General features: G+C 57.2%; 1 protein-coding gene; it reads left to right on the top strand.

Moving 5' to 3' along the window:
• Positions 1–14537, top strand: part of MAP3K7CL (MAP3K7 C-terminal like) — a 62519-nt gene that overhangs the window by 15100 nt on the left and 32882 nt on the right.

Below are 14537 nucleotides of genomic sequence, written 5' to 3'. Positions count from 1 at the left end.
TCCTGCTTCAGACTGTGGGTTCTCGGGAGGGTGCTGTCCGTCGGTGAAGACATTTGTCGCGTGGTCTGTTCATGGCTAATGGCGATGACTTGGCTGACAGGGAAACGCCTCTTCTCCAGGCTGAGCTCGAGTCTGTGGCCATGGCTGCTGCATGAGATGAACGCTGTTCTCGCTCTTTGTGGACGTGAGGAAACGGAAGTTCAGAGACGTACTGTTTTGTCCAACAACGTGGCAAGCAATGTCCTTATGCCTACGTTTTAGTCAAAGGGACACCCCCACTGTTACCTTTAATCAGCGGTTCCCTACGTGGGGCACACGCCCCAGGGGGCCAATGTGATGTTTAAGGGGGGCGATCCCAGAATGAGTTGTTAACAGTGAATGTTCTGCATTTCTTATGGTCCTAGGGGCCTCAAATACAGCATATAAATACATATTGTGACATTTATACATCTCAGTTCTCTATTATATGTTTTGAAACTTTATTTTTTCTTTTTTTAAAAATATATTTTATTGATTTTTTATAGAGAGGAAGGGAGAGGGATAGAGCGTTAGAAACATCGATGAGAGAGAAACATCGATCAGCTGCCTCCTGCACCCCCCCTACTGGGGACATGCCCGCAACCCAGGTACATGCCCTTGACCGGAATCGAACCTGGGACCCTTCAGTCCGCAGGCCGACGCTCTATCCACTGAGCCAAACCAGCTAGGGCTGAAACTTTATTTTTTCATGTCACTTCATATTATTATTATGTTTTTAACTATTTCTTAGTGATTTCTTCCTCAGGACTCCCACGGTCCTTTCGTCCTTTTATTTTTCTCTTCCATGGCTGCCAGGTTCTTTGGAAGCTTGTTTAGACCAAGTTCATGGCCTTTCAGGCTTCCTCCCGTGACTGGAAGTCACTTTTTGAACAAGGATTCTGTGTCACAGGGGAGCGGGGGGGACCAGGATGTTAGAGATGCTCACGGTGGGGGTGGGGGCCGGATGTTAGAGATGCTCCCGGGGGTGGGCGGGGGGGACCAGGATGTTAGAGATGCTTATGGGGGGGGGGGGCGGGGGGCGTGGCCAGAAGCTGGGAACCACGCGCCGTGGCAGGTGGGAGGGGTGCAGGAGCCTGAGGGCAGTGCTTCTCTCCACGGGGGACGTGACCTTTGACTCATGGCCCTCGGGAAAGCTGGGTTTTTATTTTAGTGTTTGATCCTCGCTGATGCAAGCCTTTTATTTCCGTTGCCCCTTGCACAGGGCTGTTCGGGGTTCTGTCTATAAAAGGCAGCGAGCAGAGCACCTCAGACGCGTGCCTTCCGCGGTGCCATTGCCGTGGCTGCTAACTTGGTCTTTTCGCGTCGCCCTCTGGGCCCATCCCTAGAAGCTCTAATTTGGGGACCGGAGCTGGAACAGCTCAGCGGGACCTCGCTTGCTTGTCACTTAAATAGCTGAGCCCCGGCCACGGCCGTCCGGCCTCTCGTCTTTCAGTCAGCTCAGCAGTTCTTTCACACCCGGCTTATTTCTGAACGCAAAACCTCCCTTTCTTCACCCACTGCAACGGGCATCTATAAACAGCTCCGACGCAGGAGGCGGGCGTGGACTCAACATTCCTGTAATAAGTGACCCCAGCGGGAACCGCAGGACCCGCAGGAGTGGAGCACGTGGTCCCCACGGCTCCCGGTGGGCACAGAGGTGTGCACTGGGTCCTGGCGCCCGTGACTCGCTGTTGGACCCTGGCAAGTGACTCGCCTGCCCTGGCCTCAGTTTCCACGTCTGTAAAGTGGGAGTGATGGCAGTGCTGACCTCACAGGCAGGACTAGTGACGACGTGTGCAGAGCCCCTTGTTCAGGTTTCGGTGAAATGACCATGCTGCCCCCCCCCCCCCCGTCCCAGTTTCGAGGTGACGACACTAGATTGTCGATCCAAGCGTGAGGCCCTCCTGGGTGCGGGGCCCAGTGCCTGGGCCCGGGAAGCTGGCCCTGGTCGCAGGACCGTCGTGGGGATGAGGTGAATCCTTGTATGTAAAGCCCGTGGTGTAGCCCTGGCACAGGCGGGATCCAGGTGAATGTCAGTGGAAACTGAAAAAGAAACAGCTGGGGCCAGCCGGCGGGGCTCAGGGGCTGAGCGTCAACTAGGAGCCGGGAGGTCATGGTTCGATTCCCCGTCGGGACCCCTGCCCGGGTGGTGGGCTTCATCCCCAGTGAGGGGCGTGCAGGAGGCAGCAGTTCCATGATTCTCTCCCATCATGGATGTTTCTCGCTTTCCCTTCCTCTCTGAAATCAATCCTATCTAATAAAGAGGAATATGCTAATTGACCATCACTCCATCACAAAGATGACTGCACCCCAACTGAAGCCAAGTTCCCTTAAGGAGTCTTAATGAGCAATCAGCAGGGACCTGAGGCTACACCCTCCCCCGCCCCCGTGAGGCTTGACAGGGGACCGCAGGCCACGCCCCCACCCGGCAGGGCTTGACAGGGGACCTCAGGCTGTGCCCCCACCAGGTGGGACTTGACAGAGGACTTCAGGCCGTGCCCCCCACCCTGGCACCATGCCGGGGGACCTTAGGCCACACCCCCCACCCCAGCACCGGGCCAGGGGACCTGAGGCTGTCCCCCCCCGCTGCCTGGCGGGGCTTGACAGGGGACCTCAGGCCGTGCTCCCCACCCAGCAGGGTTTGACAGAGGACCTCAAGGTGCACCCCCAGTGCTGGGTCGGGGGAACTCAGGCCACACCCCCCGCCCAGCGGGGCTTGATGGGGGCCTGAGGCTGCGCCCCCTGCCCAGCGGGGCTTAAGAAGTGTGGGACCGGCCGGGTCTGGATCTACCCCAATGAGGGGGGCAGACGGGTCTGGGTCTCACATGATTTTGAGGCACATGTGGGTGGGCGGGGACTTGACTCTGGGTCCCCCTTTTAATGTGCACGAATTTCGTGCACGGGGCCACTAGTAAAACAATACAAATACAGAAACGGTTAGCGAATCTGGGAACTGAAGACACAGTCATGGCTCAGGGAGGGAGGGGTGGGTGGGAGGCGAGGGTGGCCCCTCCCCGTTCACTCCCATGTGGTCACCCTGTGCTTGCTTCAGGAAGGCCTGTCGTCCGGCCGGCCGGCTCTCTGATGCCTCTAATGTCCCACGCACAGCCCTGGGCAGTGGCGGTGCCTTGTGAGCTTGGTATGTTATTTACTTTTATCTATACGACTCCAGACCAGACCTGGACATGTACTGGGCGGCCACGTGATTAAGCCACGTGATGAAGCCACGTGATTAAGCCACGTGAGTTTAGAAGAGTCGAGTAAATGACAGTGGGATCTTGTCATCAAAAACGAACGAAACGTACGAGTGTAAATCATTTTTAGAAGATAAATGTAAGTATAAATGATGCACAAGTTTCCCCAGGGGCTCAACCAGGGGTGATTTAAAAGCAGTCTTCTGGTTTGAGTATTTGTAATGTAACCCCAGGGGCCCCGATTCATTGTCACTTGTGGGCACAACCAGGAGACCTGCTTAAAGCTTCTCGAGCTTTAGTTCTTAACCTGTCCCCGAAGAGACTCGTCAGAAACATCTCAGGTCAGGGATAGATACAATTTTCTTGAAATCTTTGTTTGAAAAACCTAAATGGAGTACACAATACTGTCTGTATCTTCATTTACTTTTTTTCTTGGTAAAAAGGGAATGTCATTCTTGTTCATTGTGAATTTCAGAATCTAAATTTGGGAATAGAATTCTAAAGGCGCGCTAATTGGGCTCTGCAGAGAGTTCTTTAAGATTCTGAATATATACATAATTGTAGCATTCAGAGTATGAATTCACTGTCGTTAGTCCCGAAGGTCTTCTAAAGCAATACGCCTTTTTTCGTGGGCAGGAATGTTTTCCTGATAGACAAACAGCTTCCATGTCATGGGCCTCGGCCCTGACGGGCACTGGGCATAGACGGGTCTAATTTGAGTGACTTGGCTTAAATTGGCAAACGGTGAGATTAAGTTGGTGCCGTACCTGCACGCGAATTTCGGTCACGTGCACCCGAGGGAGGCTCCTTCTGGTTCATGAAGCCCTAACTGCTGGTGGATGTAATGCATTCTCAAAGCTCACGGGAGGCCCCGCCGATGTGGCAACGTGGTGGAGCGTTGACCCAGGAGGTCATGGGTTTGATTTCGGTTAGGGCACAGGCCTGGGTTTCGGGATCCGTCTCCACCCAGTAGGGGGTCTGCAGGAGGCAGCCGGTCCATGATTCTCTCTCATTGATGTTTCTATCTTTCTCCTTCCCTTTCTCTCAAAAATCAATATAGCCACACTCAGCGTGGCTCAGTGAATAGAGCGTCGGCCTGTGGACCAAAGGGTCCTGGGTTCGATTCCAGTCAAGGGCATGTACCTGAGTTGCAGGCTCCTCCCTGGCCCTGGTTGGGGCCCTGGTTGGGGCCCTGGTCGGGGCCCTGGTCAGGGCATATGCAGGAGGCAACCAATTGATGTGTTTCTCTCACATCAACGTTTCTCTGTCTTTCCCTCTCTCTTCCACTCTCTCTAAAAATCAATGGAAAAATATCCTCGGGTGAGGATTTAAAAAAAAATTCAATATAAACATGCTAAAAAAAATAATAAAAAAAGCGCAGAGGAGAGGCCCCGACCTTCGCTGGGTTCTCTGCCGCAGGACAAGGTCGGGTCTATCCGCCGCCTCTTCCAGGAAGCCTTCCTCCCACTTGGCTGGGGCCCCGGTGGACGGCCGCCCTCTGTGGAGCTCACACCCTATTCCCGTGTCTCCCTTGAGAGGCGCGGCAGCCACTCGCTTGGGGCCGATACCGCGACTTTTAAGTGTATTTTTAAGGAGCAGGGGACGCATCTGAGGCTCCGCTTTAGTCCGAGTGCGACCACTGCTCTGGCACACGTGGCTGTCATCGACCGCGTCTGTGCAGGCGAGTCCGCGCGGCTAAAAACGGGAAGCGGACAGGTGTCCCCGAGGCCCGGCCATCAGTCACCCGTGTCTGCACCGAGGGTGACCCCTCCACACGCGGCCGCATTCCGGGCTTTCAGGAGGAGGCTCGCGGCGATGCTGCGCCGCTATTTTGGGACGTGATGGCTTAATTCGAGAAATGTTTGGATGAACAAACCACCATCTCTCCCTGCCATGGTCTGGGTGTCCTGGGCCCCCGGTGTCACCGACCGAATGGGCTCTGCTTGGGCAGGAGCAGCCGGTGACCCAGAGGCTTGGGGAACCTCGTTGGTGGCGCTGGTAACGGGCTCCACGGGGAAGAGGACGAGGGATTCTCTTCCTTCTTGTCCTGCCCATGGCTGTCCAGTGTATTTTTGGTTTCTTACAAACCCGTGGACTCTTCGCCGAATCAAAACCAGGGAAGGAGTCCTGAGATAATTCTTTTTTCATTCGGGGGCTGCTCCACCCCCTAAGAGGAAGGGATGTAGATTCTAAGGAATCTTATTTGTTTATTTACTAGAGGCCCGGTGTGTGAAATTCGTGTGCAGGTACGGTACCAAGGCCTGGCCTGCGATCAGGGCCATCTTCCTCGGCTGCCGGCAGCCAGCCCCGCCCCCCGCCGCCACCCACCCCCGGTTCCCCATTCGCCATCGAGCGACGGGAGCCTGGGCCCAGGAAAGGGACCAAGAGGTGGTCAGTGCGCCTCACCGTGACTGGTCGAGCAGTCGTTCCGCTGTTAGGGTCAATTTGCATATTGCCCTTTTGTTATATAGGAGAATAGAGGCCCAGTGCACGGGTGGGGGCTGGCCGGCCTGCCCTGGTGGGGGTCCCCACTGGGGGGCAGGGCTGGCCGGTGGGAGGGGCCACGGTCATTCCAGTTTCTGGTTGTTGTGGTTGTTCCACTGTTTCAGTTGCTGAGCTTTCATTATATAGGATTTTTAAAAAAATGTTTTTATTTATTTCAGAGAGGAAGGGAGAAGGAGAGAGAGAAAGAAACATCAATGATGAGAGAGAATCATGGATCGGCTGCCTCCTGTACACCCCACACTGGGGATCGAGCCCACAACCAGGAATCGAACCGTGACCTCCTGGTTCACAGGTCGTCGCTCAAGCACCGAGCCGCGCCCGCCGGGCGAGGGCACCTGTGTTAGAGCTCTGCCTTCCCGGTGAGGAACGGCGGCAGAGGAGAGGGGCCGGTGTGGACGCGGCCGAGAGAGCTGGAACCAGGACGACAAGGTTTCTCGGCTGCCCGTGCCCTTCCCGGAACGCGCGGCCGCGTTCCTGCGTTTTTGTGTTGACTTTTTCACAAGAAGGTGACTTGCTAAGCGGTGTGCCAGCCCCCACTCTGTGTCCTTGACCTTGGACCCAACGTCTGAAAATACCGGCTACACGGAAACGGATCCTCCATCCAGAGGTTCGAGTCGGTACGCGGTGGGTTGGATGCCATCGCCGTCACCAGCAGGCGTCCGCAGCAGCGTCCAGGGAGAAGCTCCAAACCCGGAGAACGTTCCGAAGCGCTTGTCTGAGCCCAGGCTCAGGGCCCAGTCCCGGGAGCAGCATCGCCAACGGCGGAGACAGTGGTTGGAGGAATGGCCGCTTCGGGGTTACTTTATGCCTGAGAATCATTGCGTATAGTGAGGAGGGACATGCAGGGCAGGGGTGGCAGACGCAGGGGGAGGAGGAAGCGAAGCAGGGAATCTCTGGGATAAAAAGTAAAATTCAGCCCTGGCTGGTGTGGTTCAGTGGATAGAGCATCGGCCTGCGGACCAAAGGGTCCCAGGTTTGATTCCAGTCAAGGGCACGTACTTCGGTCACAGGCTCCTCCCCGGCCCGGGCCCTGGTCAGGGTGCGTGCAGGAGGCAACCAATCGATGTGTCTCTCTCTTACCGATGTTTCTCTCTGTCTTTCCCTCTCTCTTCCACTCTCCCTAAAAAATCATGGAAAAATATCCTGGGGTGAGGATTAACAGAACAACAACAACAAAAACCCCCATGAAAAACCCGTGGCTTTTTGGCTACCAATTCTTCACAAAAACAGATGGAGAGTCGAAGGTTGACGTGCAGCCAGGTCTAACCAGAGCGGTAAACCCATGTCTCCTAACGTAGTCCGCATCCCCCGGCATCCGTGTGTCCTTCCCCGCTGCACGCTCTCATCCGTGGTCCGCTTAGCTCCGGCTGGGGGCCCGGCGGTGCTCCTGTCTGTGCTCAGGGGTTCCTCGGGGAGGGTCCACCTTAAAGCGATGGGAGAAATACCTCACGCTGCCAGGAGCTCGACGGAAGAGGAGCAAGGGCGTCTGGAGCGCCACGCGGGCAGCTCCCGAGGCGGTGACAGCAGCGGCCTGATCTGCAAAGGGACAGAGCTGACCGGCCCCAAGTCCCGCTGCCGACCGAGGGCCTGGGCGGAGGTCAGGGTGGCCCCCGCCAAGGACAGGACGGGAGAGCAGCGCATACTGTGGCGGCTTCGAATGCTCGCTCCCTCCCCTCTGGGTCGAGGGCATCCGCACGCGGGTCTGTGTTGGAGGTCTTCCCGCTCACACCCTGGGCCCGCTCACACCCTGGGCCCGCTCACACCCTGGACACGCTCACACCCTGGACCCGCTCACACCCTGGGCCCGCTCACACCCTGGGCCCGCTCACACCCTGGACCCCTCACACCCTGGACCCCTCACACCCTGGACACCCTCACACCCTGGACCCCTCACACCCTGGACATGCTCACACCCTGGACCCGCTCACACCCTGGACCCGCTCACACCCTGGACCCCTCACACCCTGGACCCGCTCACACCCTGGACCCCTCACACCCTGGACACGCTCACACCCTGGACCCCTCACACCCTGGACCCTTCACACCCTGGACCCGCTCACACCCTGGACACGCTCACTCACTGGACCCGCTCACACCCTGGACCCGCTCACACCCTGGACACGCTCACTCACTGGACCTGCTCACACCCTGGACCCGCTCACACCCTGGACACGCTCACTCACTGGACCTGCTCACACCCTGGACCCGCTCACACACTGGAGCAGCTCACACACTGGACCCGCTCACACCCTGGACCCGCTCACACCCTGGACCCGCTCACACACTGGAGCAGCGGTTCCCACGTGGACACACGCCCGGGGGTGGGAGGGCAATGTGATGTTTAAGGGGGCGATTCCAGAATGCGTTATGAACAGTGACGTTTTTGCATTTGTGGTTCTAGGGGCCTCATAGACAGCATGTAAATAGAATTGTGGCATCTTTATGCATTTCAGTTCTCTATGTTTTGAACCTTTATTTGCTATTTTTTCACGTCACTTCACATTATTATTGTTTTTTAACAGTTTCTTAGTGACGTCTTCCTCGGGACCTTTCGTCCTTTTGTTTTTCTCTTCCATGGCTTCCAGGTTCTTTGGGAGCTTGAAGTTCATGGCCTTCCAGGCTTTCTCCACGGGACTGGGAGTCACCTTCTGAACAACAAGGATTCTGTGTCACAGGGGCACCAGGATGTTAGAGAGGCTCCGGTGGGCGTGGCCAGAAAAGGCGGCCCCACTGGGCTGGAGGTGCCCCCCTCCCGCCTTCTTCACTCCAGAGGCCGCCCCTCCAGGCAGGTCCTTGCCAGGATGGTCTGCATTGCCACTTCCTGCTTTTCCCGTCTGGGCCACTGCCTGTTGCCGTCCTCCCTGGAGGACGGGGATTCGGCCCTTTCTCCCTGCACGGACCTCTTCCTCCCCCCTCCCCCCTCCCCCCGACCCCCCCCCTTCAGTCCTGAATTCCAGTGAGATCCACGTTCAGCACTGACAGCACCAAGGCCATGCAGATGCCAGTCGCAGCCAAGCGGAGTCCCCGCCATTACTGTCCCTTTGCGGCCGCTGCCCCGGAGCCCAAGTGTGTGTGTGTTTGCTTTCTGTTTCACGTTCTCGTCTTTGCTCTTCTGCGGACTGACTGTCTAAACCTCCTCCCATTCAGCCCAGTGAAGTCCATCCCCTGACAGCCCTCCGGAGCCACTGCTGTGGCCGCCGACCTGCCTCTGTGGGGACCAAGGTGGCTGCCCCTCCTGCTGCCCAGGCACCCAGTGGCCCCCCTCATGCCGCCTGGAGGGCCCTTCAGCCGCTCTGGTGAGTCACCGCTGCCTGTGCCCAGGACTCCCTCTTCCCGGTTCCCGTCGCTTTCTGAGAACAGTACACGGGAGGTAGATGTTTTTCTAAGACCTTGATCCTCAGGCTCGGTCGGTAGGGTGCCCAGGTGGGGCACTCCAGGTGGGAATACGTCTTCTTTGGCACAGTCAACAGCCCCTCTCCTGGTTTCCAGTGTGGTTACTGGGAACGCCGACACCGCTGACGACTGCGCCGTTGTGTTCTCTCCTCCCGTGAGGCGTGGAACCTGCTTAGATTCCCTGCTTCCCCTGCGTTGTTTGTTCCGCTCTCTCAGCCCGTGATCGCCGCGTCCACGCGTTCACCTGCCCCCCCGGCCCACGCCCTCGTGTTCCTGTTGAGTCCTTGCCCCGTTGCCGTCTTACGGGTCGGCGCCTGCGAGCAAAGCCAACCAACAAAAACACAAATAGCACAACTCAACCGCCGCGCTTTGTCAGCGCTTCCTAGGGTTTTAGAAATGGGAAAAGTGACGCTCCATCTTGCCCGGAAGCTCTGCACAGGAGGAGGGTGGGTCTGGGGTGTGGTGCTTGAGCTCCTAAAGTACTGGTGGAAACAAAGGCTGCACACTCACACGCCCTCCAGGCCTGGTGATACTACCACTGGCCGGGGCTGCACACTCACACGCCCTCCAGGCCTGGTGATACTGCCACTGGCCGAGGCCCTGCACCCACCCCCCTTTATGGGTGCACCGTGCAGGCCTCAAGTGTCCGAGCACCTCTAGTCTTGCTCGTAGAGTAGACACGGCGCGCATGCTTGGCCAGTGACTGTGGAATGCACGAGTGAATATCCGCTCCAAAGCAGAGAGAGTATTTAATGGAAAAATCCTATATAATAAAGAGGTAATATGCAAATTGACCATCACTCCAACACACAAGATGGCCTCCCCCATGTGGTCAAAGATGACCACCGCCATGTGGACACAAGATGGCCACCACAAGATGGCCGGCAGGGGAGGGCAGTTGGGGGCAACCAGGCTGGCAGGGGAGGGCAGTTAGGAGTGACCAGGCCAGCAGGGGAGGGCAGTTGGGGGCAACCAGGCCTGCAGGGGAGGACAGTTAGGGGCAATCGGGCTGGCAGGGGAGGGCAGTTAGGTGTTGATCAGGCTGGCAGAGGAGTGGTTAGGGGGTAATCAGGCTGGCAGGCAGAAGCAGTTAAGGGCAATCAGGCAGGCAGGCAGGTGAGCGGTTGGGAGCCAGCAATCCTGGACTGTGAGAGGGATGTCCCAGATTGGAGAGAGTTCAGGCTGGGCTGAGGGACAACCCCCCCCCCCGCACGAATTTCATGCACTGGGCCTCTAGTAAAATATATTTACACAAAAGCAATTTTATTGGCGCCCACCCATCCACTTATATAGTGTATATTGCTGTGTTTAACAATAGGAATCGCAGAGATGAGTAATTGTGAGGGAGACTTATGGCCTGGAAAACCTAAAATATTTACAGAAAAGTTTGCTGACCCATCTTCCTGATGGACAGATTGAGGCGCAGAGGGTTGACGTGTCTGGTCTAACTTGTACAGCATTTGGAAGCAGAATCATAGTTCAAACTGAGGTTTTCTAATGTGTCGAATGCCTTTGGGTATGGTTTCCCCTATATTTTTGCCCCTTTGAAAGAATAATCCCAAATAATAAAGAGCCACTATGCAAATGGCCGTCACGCCATCACGCCGTACGCCGGGGCCAGGGAACCTGAGGCCAGGCCAAGGGACCTGAGGCTGCGCCCCCCGCCCTGCAGGGCTTGACAGGGGTGGGCCGGTCAGGTCTGGGTCTCGCACGATTTCGAGGCGCGCACAGGTTGGCGGGGACTTGACTCTGGGTCCCATGGTACGCCCTAGACTCTGACAGGAGGGAGATTTTCATATACATTTTACTAATTTTCTTTCATCTCTGACACTTCTATTATAGAGAAAGGGCAAATAGCAATATTAAAATATTTCCTCTAATTAATCCCCTTTTAATGAGCACGAATTTCATGCACCGGGCCACTAGTTTTACTTATAAAGTGCTTATTGTCCTCCCTGTTATTGTAAGTACTTTCCTTGTATTAAATCATTTAACCTCCCTGTTCAGGTTGGGGTGAGGCAGGAGCTGGTAAATGCGGGCCAGAGGCTGAATCCAGGCAGCTGTTCGTGTTTGTAGATAAAGTTTTGCCCCAGATGGTGTGGTTCAGTGGACAGAGCATTGGCCTCTGGGGTCAATGTCGGTCAAGGGCACGGACCTGGGTTGCAGGCTCCTCCCCTTCCTGGGCCCTGGTCAGGGCTCGAGCCGGAGGCAGCCAATCGATGTGTTTCTCTCACGTCCATGTTTCTCTCTGTCTTTCCCTCTCTCTTCCACTCTCTCTAAAAATCAGTGAAAAAATGTCCTCAAGAGAGGATTGACAATAAATAAATAAAGTTTTGTTGGGACACATCACGCCCACTTGTTTCCTGTCTTTGTCAATAAAGTCGGAGCCCAACCATTCAAAGGCGTCTCCTCTGTGGCTGCCAGGAGGGCCGAGATGAGCAGTGCCCACGAGCCCGCAGCAGCCCGTGAAGTGTGAACGGCCCTTTCCAGAGCAGGGCCTGGTGGTGCTGGCACTGCTGACCGTGTCACCAGGGTGAGACACCTCTTCCTCGGAGACAGCGGGCTGCACAGGTCACAGAGCCTGGAGCGAACGTTAAAGCCCGAGAAGGCGTCTTTAGACCCTCCTCCAAACGCTGCCTCGGAGAGGCGTGTTTGGATGTGAACTGTGCAAGTGGAGAAACCGCAGGCCTGCCCAGCTCTGTGGAGCCTCTGCCTGGCAGGGCCTGGCCGTCGTCAAAGGCGTGAAGCCAGGACTGAGGCAGGTTTGGGAAAGGCCAGCCTGGAGCAAACGGAGTCTCGTTCATTGAGGCCACCATCGTACAGGAGCTGCTGTGGGTCTGATAGGCCGTCCCTCAAAGCAAGCCTAGGGCTCAGCCTCCGAGAAGCTCCTCCAATCCCATTACACACCACGTCCTGCATCACAGGGAACCTTAGTTGTGGAGACAAGGACACAGTCCAGATCACACGCCCTGCTTCCTCCCAGAGCCTTCGGTCCGCGTGCTAATGTGCTGACGCGCACACACGCCTCTCTGGGTGGAGTGACTGTAATTTCATTGAATTCTCAAACTGCCACGAGGTTCTTTCTGGTTCCGGTTCCGGAAAGCGATTCCCCTTGGGGTGCAGACTTGTCACTTTCCCGGACACGTTTCGCTAAAGGGCCAAGAAGATACTCCGTGGCTCCTCCGGGAATGGGAGGACGTGGGAGTATCCGCTAGTACTGGTATCTGAGAGTCCTGGACGTGTACGATAGACTTGGACGGAGCACACCTAGCCTGTGTAGAGGCCTTCTTTTGTCTCTTCCTTGTCAGACTGTCCTTGAAGGACACCTTTTCCTTGGTGGCTCTGCACCTGCTGGGCCTCCGACGCTGTCTCTGCGGTCCGGAGGCTGCAGTGCGGACACAGCCGTGCCCGGCAGTCCTGGGTCCGTCCCGGCGTGGGCTCCGGGTGAAGCTCTGGGCGGAATCTGTCAGTCGCCCCGACAGTGTCGGCAGGTGACCTTTCCCATCGGGTCCCGTGTGCAGCTGCCCCTTTCCGACCCGGGGCGGCTCCCCTAGGGCCTCGGCCAGGCCAGGCACGTCAGCCCCCAAGCCCCAGTCTCTCCATCAGGAAGATGGGCCCGGGGGAGGAGGGAGGGCTACTCATTCCAGGTCTTCCCGTTCCGAGGGGCCAGTGGTCATGGAATCCAGGTGCTCCCGTCACTGACTGCCATGGCGATGGCGATGGCGATGGCGCCGGGCCCGGGAGCCGATTTGGAGCCGTGCAGAGGTGGTATCTGCTTCCTCATCAGCACATGTCAGATGCACGGCTTTGACTCCCACGGGGTCTATCCTGAAGACGCTGGTGCCAGACGAGCCTGGATGTGAGGCCTTTGGAGAGAGTCACACCTTTGTCTGCTCCGAGCCAAGAGCCGAGAGCCAGGCTTTTTTTTTTTAATTTGTTTTTATTGATTTCAAAGGGGAAGGGAGAGGGAAAGAGAGATAGAAACATCAATGATGAGAGAGAATCACTGACTGGCTGCCTACTGGGGATCGAGCCCACAACCCAGGCATGTGCCCTTGGCCGGAATTGAACCTGGGACCCTTCAGTCTGCAGGTCGATGCTCTATCCATTGAGCCAAACCAGCTAGGGCGCAGGCTTTTTTTTAAAATTTTATTTGTTTTTATCGATTTCAGAGAGGAAGGGAGAGGGAGAGAAACATCCATGATGAGAGAGAATCATGGATCAGCTGCCTCCTGCCCGCCCCCCCCCCCCCCCACCCTGACACTGGGGACCAAGCCCGCAACCCAGGCATGTGCCCTGACCGGGAATCGAACCCTGACCTCCTGGCTCATCAGTCGACCCTGAGCCACGCCGGCCGGGCCGGGCTTGTTAATGAAACAGTTCCGTTAAATCGTTCACACAGACCGCGTCTGGTTGGTGGGAACAGCGAGAGCTGTCACCCGATTGTCTGAGTCCGTTTGCTCCTCTGTCACCAGGGATGACGCGACGGGCCGGCGTTATTTTACCGAGGGAGAGACAGTGAATGAGGCGCTTTTGATGAATTACACTGCATCCCGTGAGGCGATGGGAACTGCCAAGTGAAACCATCGCGGTGACAATGCCTGGGAGGGTCTGCAGTGCGCAGCGCAGAGCGGTTTCCCTGGGAACGCTCTCCGGGTCCGCGCCGACGCTGCCTGCGGTGCAGCACGAAGCGGCCTCCGTTCACCGGTCACGGAGCCTGCCAAGTCTGCTCCCTCACCGGCCGAGCCTGAGTGCGCATGGCCAGGCTTGCAGGTTAAAAGGGCGTGGCAGTCGGAGTTCTCGTACATCCCTCCCCAAATGTTCCCATCATGGACGCTGCGTTAGGGCGGTGCACGGGGTACCTCGGAGCCAGTGCCGACTCACCGCCGTCCCCTACGTCCCGAGGCTGACAGCGGGGTCACGCTTGGGGGTGTCCAGTCCATGGGCTTTGGCAAATGTGTGGTGACGTGTCCACCCTGCCGCACCACACCGAGTCGTCCCACGGCCCTAAAACACCCTGCACGCCACCTGCTCGCCCCTCCGTCCCTCTGCCTGGACCGCTGGCAGCCACTGAGCTTCTCCTGCCTCCCTAGTTTTGCCTTTTCCAGAACGTTCTACAGCTGGGATCTCATCCCTCTGTACGCCATATCGTGGCGTGTGGGGATGGTTTCCGTCTTGGACGCGTGGCCGTTAACTGGTGAACAGCGTGGAGCCCTTTGACCCCGGCTTCGTTCACTTAGTCACGTTCACCAGCGTCCTCCATGCCTGCTGGTGGCTGGAGAGCTCACTTCCCACGGCTGAATCATCTTCCCCGGCACGCACGGACCACGGCGACGCGCCCGCCACCCGCGGAGGGCAGGCTGCCTCCGGGGCGGCTGTTGTGAGGGCCGCGGCGCGGGCTCCCGGGCGGGGCTGTGAGCTCCTGCG

The sequence above is a fragment of the Plecotus auritus genome (assembly GCF_963455305.1).
Source record: "Plecotus auritus genome assembly, chromosome: 2".
In the NCBI taxonomy this organism is placed as follows: Eukaryota; Metazoa; Chordata; class Mammalia; order Chiroptera; family Vespertilionidae; genus Plecotus; species Plecotus auritus.
Note: the sequence above shows the minus strand (reverse complement) of the source record. Positions and strands in the feature narration are given on the sequence as shown.